Source organism: Vanellus vanellus (assembly GCF_965231255.1).
Source record: "Vanellus vanellus genome assembly, chromosome: 23".
Classification (NCBI taxonomy): domain Eukaryota; kingdom Metazoa; phylum Chordata; class Aves; order Charadriiformes; family Charadriidae; genus Vanellus; species Vanellus vanellus.
In genome coordinates this window covers 5,390,019-5,396,433 of record NC_138928.1, presented here as the reverse complement: position 1 = coordinate 5,396,433, position 6,415 = coordinate 5,390,019, and positions in this window count along the sequence as shown.

Here is a 6,415-nt window from a genome sequence, read left to right as displayed (position 1 = left end):
GTGCGGCTCCTCCTCCTCCTCCTCCTCCCGGCGCGGCGCGGCCCGGCTCTGATGTCAGCGCCTCGCCGCCGCCGGCCCCGGGGCCGGGGGAGGGACGGGGCGGGGCGGGCAGCGGGGCTGTGCCCGACGGGGCGGCTCGGCCCGGCCCCGCCGCTTCCCCCCGGGGGAAATGGAGGTGGGGACGTTCTTGCGCTCCGGAGGGGGCTCTTAGTGCTGGAGAGGGGCTGCGGGACGCGGCGGGGGGGAGCGGGGCCGAGCCCCCGGCCCCGGTGGGTGCGGGTCCCCGCCGGCAGCACCAGCACCGGTTTTTCCCCGCCGTGGGGTGTCAGCGTTGCTGGTGTCCCCCCCCCCAGTGAGACCCGGGTGACACGTCTGGCCTGTTCCCGGTGCCCCGCAAGCATCGCTAAGGTGACAAAAGACCGCTCCGAGGAGGCGGTAACTGCTGGCGCCCGAACGCCTTGTCCACCCATGGCTCCATCCACAACCAGTTCCCAGGAAGACGGGATGAAAACACCACGCAGAGCATCGGGGGGAAGGGTGAGAAACCAGTCCAAGAAGAATAAAGGCCGTCCTGACGGGAACATATTAACCTGTGTTCTGTCCAGAAGCCAACACAGACGCTGAGGAAGCTGAGAGGGACGGGGTCCACGCCGAGGTGCAGCGTGCCCTCGAGCTGCCTGGCATCCAGCAAACCCCACTGAACGGTTCTTCAGCTGGAGCACAACAGCAAATCAAGACTTTTCTTTTATGCACATAAACAGCACAGCCCGCTCGTCACTGATAATCCCTGGTTTCTAAGTAAAGAACACGTGTTTTTTGACATTCATCCCTCTCTTACGGAGCTGTCCCACAAAAAGCAGTGAGTGTGCCCTTGGGAAGAGAGATGAAGAAACATGCCCAAAGACATACCAGGAGCAAACGCCACAGTCTACAGCCATCTCCTGAGGCCCAGGCAACTGCTTTTTGGCAGGCTGGTGCGTGTCCCAAGCCCACCCTGCGTGGCACAGCTGAGGGGCTGACATGCCACCAGGGCAGTGAGGGACAGGACACGCTCCCAGGCCCTGCGGATTCAGCAGCCACATCCACAGGGCTGCAATGCAACAAGTAGTCCTAGCCCCAAGCCACACATGGGCTCCAGTCTCACCACGAACCATGAAGAGCTCTGGAAGCCTCTCAGATGCACTGATGGAGGGTCCTGGTCAGAAACCACCGTCTCCGTCTGCACTGATGTCAGCAGTTTCACTGGTGTCACAAGGACGGAACAAGCCATGGAAGTGGACTTCCCTCTTCTGTTTGCAACTTAAGGAAAGCAACAGCAAAAAAAAAAAAACAAAACAACCCAAATTATGCCAGCAGCATTCAGGAGAGGGAACACCAGGCCCACAGTACACAAGATCCACACTACGTCTTCACCAAGCAGCTGCTGCCAGAAGAAAGCAGAATCCGAGAGAGAGAGAGAGAGAAGAGAGCAGGACAGAGAGAGAAGAGAGCAGGCCATAACCTCTGCTGGTCCCTACACACAGGCAGAGCTGCTTGCACCAGAGCAGGAGGCATCTGGTCCACATCTGCCAACCCAGCACCTTCTGTGATCAATAACATCCCCTCAGATTTTTTTTTAGTCAAGCCAATAAAACCGCTCCACCTGTTAGAAAAGCCAGCTCATGATTTTAAAAGCCAGTTTTTAAACAGTGACCGATCAATAGCTGGGTGAAGCAGCAGATTCAGCTAATCAAAGTACGTCATTAGCAGCAAGAGACGCAGCGTCTGTCAGGAGGTGGCAGCGATAGTCACCAGATGGGAGAGTGAGTAAACCTACACCAGGCGCTGGCAGCTTTATAAATAAAACCCTTGTCGAGCTGCCCGTGCCTCTCGCCACAGGTCCCAAGTTTCCCCGCAAAACCCGCAGAGCGGCGGGAGGCCTTCTCCTGCTCCCGGCACATCACGGCATAAGTGATGGAAGCAAAGAAATCTCCCACTGGGGAAATGGATTAATTCTGGGACTTGCAGCATCTCCCAGAATCTGATCCTGCATCCTTCACCCCAATTAACAAGGGGCTTTGGGGAGGGGTCAGCGTTAGATCCAACGTACCAACAGATCGCAAATCACAGATGCTTTAAAGCTGCCAGCAGCTCCGTGGGGTTTTCCCAGCGTTTACCCCCCCGGCTCGGGCTCGCCTCAGCACGTCTGGGGCGATGAGCCTTTAAGCCCCGGTTTTTCTTTACAGAGGAATCCGGTTGAAGGAAAATGATTGACCCATTTCGCTTCCCGGTTTTCTTTAGTTTCGTTCATATTTGCTTTGTAACCCGACCCTTCAGCTATTTCAAAGACAAACACCACTCCAGAGGAGGAGGAGGAGGAGGGGGCGACAGGGTGTAGGGAGCCCCGGTCCCACATTTCCCACGGAACACTCCCGGGTCACTCCTCCGGGCCGAGCGCTCCCGGTACACCCCGAGACGGACAACCCCTGTCCGCTGCGCGCCCCAACACCCCCTCCCCCTCCGCTTTCCAGCCCCGGGGGGTGTCTGGGGAGGAGGGGGGGGGCTGTCGAGGACACCCAGCCCGTTGCACATCTCGTCTCTCCGGAGGGTGTCCCGCTGTCGCCGCGGTCGAGTGGCCACCAGATGGCCCCCGGCCCCCGCGCAGCCGCTGCCCGCCCCGATCCGCCCCGCTCCCCCCGCGGGGGGGGGGTCGGCTGCTGCAGCCCCAACGCACGATTTTGGGGGGAGGGGGGAAGCAGTTTGCAACGCGCATGGGTTGTTGGACGGAGCCCCGAGACTCCCCGGGACAGATTTGGGGTCCCTATCCCAGGGTGGGACCCACATGTGCCCCTGAGCCCCCGTGTCGTTGTGTGTCGTGTCGTCCCCCCCGTCCCCCCCCCTCCGCAAAAGGGGCCCCGTCCCGGCGGGCTGTGGGCTGGCTGCTCCCCCCAGGGTCTCTCCCCACATCACCGGAGAGGAGACGGTCCCCCCTCGGTGCCAGCCAGCCCCGTTCGCCCCCCCACCCCGTCCTGTTTCCCCCCCCCCGGCGGGTCCCCGGGCCCGCTGGGACGGCCGCCAACGCCGTGATTTATGGCGCAGGAGCTGCCAAAGGCTTTGCGGAGCGTCGGGGCTGGACGCAGAAGCACCGAGGTGAGCAGCGCCCAGCCGCTGGCAGACATACGCACAGCAAAACCCTCTCTCCTAATCCCCCAGACAGGATAGTCCTCAGATTCGGGGACCTATTTTCAGGTTCTCCGTTAACCGATTAAAATCTGACCCAGGAGCACCGAGACATCCATCTCCCTTCGCGATCTTTGAGAGGCAGCGGGATGCGAGCGCGGCGCACAGGCAGATCCTCCGCCATCCACCCATGCACCGCCCCGCACATCACACAGCTTTGCGCAGCAGAGGAAGAACCACCATAGGGTGTCCACCACAGGAGCAACATCTCTGCACTTCTGGCTGACACCCCTCACTCCCCCACCCCACCCCCAAAAAAAAAAAAAAAAAAAAAACAACCAAAACAAAAACCAAAAACCAAACTCCCTTACAAACACTAAACCCAGCAGCAGTGACCTCTTCTCCTCAGCCACAAGGAAATTCATCTGGATGCAGACAGGAAGCAATTTTTCCCTCCTTCCACTCCCATCTGTATTAGGGAAAAAAGCAACAGCCGGCAGCAGGCTCAGCCTTTACATCTACGTGACACAAGTGGCTGTTCTGCTAATGTACTTTCTCCAGCAAGTGATAAACTAGATTGTTATTTGATTATAGCAGAGTTACCAGGAAAAATAGACCGTGAAGATTAGGGTGATGATCATTAAGGCTGTATGCATCCTGTTCTTCTCCCCGGGTAGATTTGTATAAGCATGAGACTGGTGAAAAGCTATCCTACTTAAAAAATTATAATACCTTTAAATAATCCCACATGCTTTTAGGATAGGGGTAATTTAATTGAAAAGATGTTGTTAATCCCCATTACAGCTATTAATGTCATTTGTAAAGCAATGGGAGGATTGGAACGAGGACGGGAGGTAGCACTGGAAGTGTAACATCGCGAGTTGTTTTTTTTCCACACAATGGGAGTGCCGCGTAGCTCTCCGTGTCGGTGAGGGAGAGGAGGTCGGTGCAGACACATACGAGGAGCTGCGACCCCGCTGCGCCCCGAGCAGTCAGCCCTCCTCTCTGGGTTGCTTTGCAGGGAGTGCATCGCTCCGGGAGCTCCAGCACTGCTCCCACCAGCTGCTCCGCTTCCCAGGAAAGCGGCTGCATCTCAATGCTTGGAAGTGATCCTTGTGCATGGTTTGCGTATCTATTTATAAAGCACTGTGGGATCCTTTAGGATGAAAGGAGCTATTATAACCTGGATTTATTGCCCAAAAAGTGACCGCGAATTTTCTCCACCCTTCATTTGCTTGTCTCACAACGAGTCTGAGCAACAGCACTTAGATGGAGACCCTCTCTCCTAACCCTGCCAGGGCAGGGGATGTTTCTGGCTGGCGATATCAGTCCCTTCCCAGGGATATTCCCCACTGGCACCACCCTTCTGCGGCAGAAGCAGCAGAAATGCCCCTTGGCACATGATGGGAAGAGGCGGCAGCTCCAGGGCTGGGCTTCCCCTCGGCAGATTAGCACCCGGCAGGCTCCGGCGTTGCTCACATACCCGAGCGGGCCGGCTCCGCGAAGCCTTCCCGCTGGACATACTCGAGCTGACACACAGAGCCCCTAACTGCAAGACACGTCAGGAAATATTGGTCAGGATTATATCTGTCTGACTGACGGGTACGAGGATTTTCCTCCCCGCTCCCTGGCCAGCCGGCCGCCCCTACACACAGCGCAGGGGACACAACACACAAAAGCCCCCAGCACTGACCCGTTACGCTGCTTTTCTCAACACAGGGTGGTTTTTCCACCTGGAAACTGTAATCCTGATTCATCGCCCACAAGATGATGCCAAATGTACTTCCTTACCTCACAGTCACAAAAACCGCTACTCAGAAATACAGAAATATCTATCTTCTAAAATAATTTGCTTGGAAAGGGATGTAGTCCAACTGACAAGCAAAACCACAGACCCCACGCAAGGGAAAACTGCGCTTGCAAGCAAGTGTTAGTTCTTGCCTAAGGCACAGCGGAGCGGCAGAGCAGCCCCATGGCCTCGGAGCCAGGAGCGATCAGCACCTCATGGCTGTCCCTCACACCACATTTTCTAAATGCAGATTTATTCTGTTTATTTTCTAAGAAAATCCACAGCAATGCCACTACGGAGAGGGGACGGGATTTCAGCTCAACGGTCAGACCGAGCGCCTCCAATCTTTTGGGTAAAAATGGGTCCCTTGTGCACCATGGATCCCATCGGAGAGGCACCCGGTCCCCTGCAGCTCCTGGGTCTGTGCCCGACCGAAGGGTCCCCGGGGGGCTCCAACCAAAGGTGTCACGTTTTGTAGGATGGAGCTCTGCTTCACCGCCCGCTGCCTCGATGGCAGGCAGGAAGGCGGATCCTGTCTCATGCCGCCACATCGCTACGTGCAATTCCACGGGCAGCCCTGGAGCAGAGGTAGGGAGCCCAGAGGCTTCTCTCCGAGTGTGAAATAACTCCAATGAACTTGAACAGACATCGCTCCTCGTCAGCAAGAGGTGGTGTCGGAGCAGGTCAGATTTTTAAGGTCAAAAGGGACCGTGTGCTCCTGTGTGGCACAGAGACCCCTCGTGGGGGCCCAGACAGCAATTTTTGCAATCTGAAAAGACCGTCAGAGGCCCGACACAAAGAAATAAGCTAAACTAGACTCAGAGATGGACCGACAGTCACCCCAGCCATGCCCCAGCCTGAGCCTGTCAGCCAAGGGGGGTTGAGCCAGAGGAGGACGCGCTGCAGGACCATGCAGGGACTTGGAGATCACCATGGAGGCAGCGGCAGGAGGGGTGAAAAACGTGGCATAAAGTGGAAAAGGACACAGGACGGGCACAAGGCCAGGGTAACAGCAGCCCACAGGGGGTACAGGCACTGGGCTGGGGCACAGGCACTTGCCTTTAAACCCTGCATCCCGAGGCGCATCGCCCCGGGACAGCGGCTCACCCCACGCTGCGGGGGGATGCCGGGGTGAGACCCCAGAGCAGGGCACGGGAGAGGGGTCTGACCCAACCTGGCAGGACCCCCGTGAGCCCCCTCTCCGAGCCACCTCCCAGTGCACTTACAGCTGCTGGCATCCACATATAACCCAAATCCCTGCCCGTCTGCCAGCAGAGACGAGGCGTTTGTGTGACAAGATTATGGAGATTAGCTCCATCAGCATAAGCAGCTCCTGGGCTGGCCCTAATCCAGAGGGACATACGCAGCCCACGCGCTGCCACTCCCCATCTTCCCTGGGCTGCCCTGAAGGACCCGCGTGAGCTGGAGGAGACGATTTTCACCAGTGTGTCTATGTCAGGGCAGGCA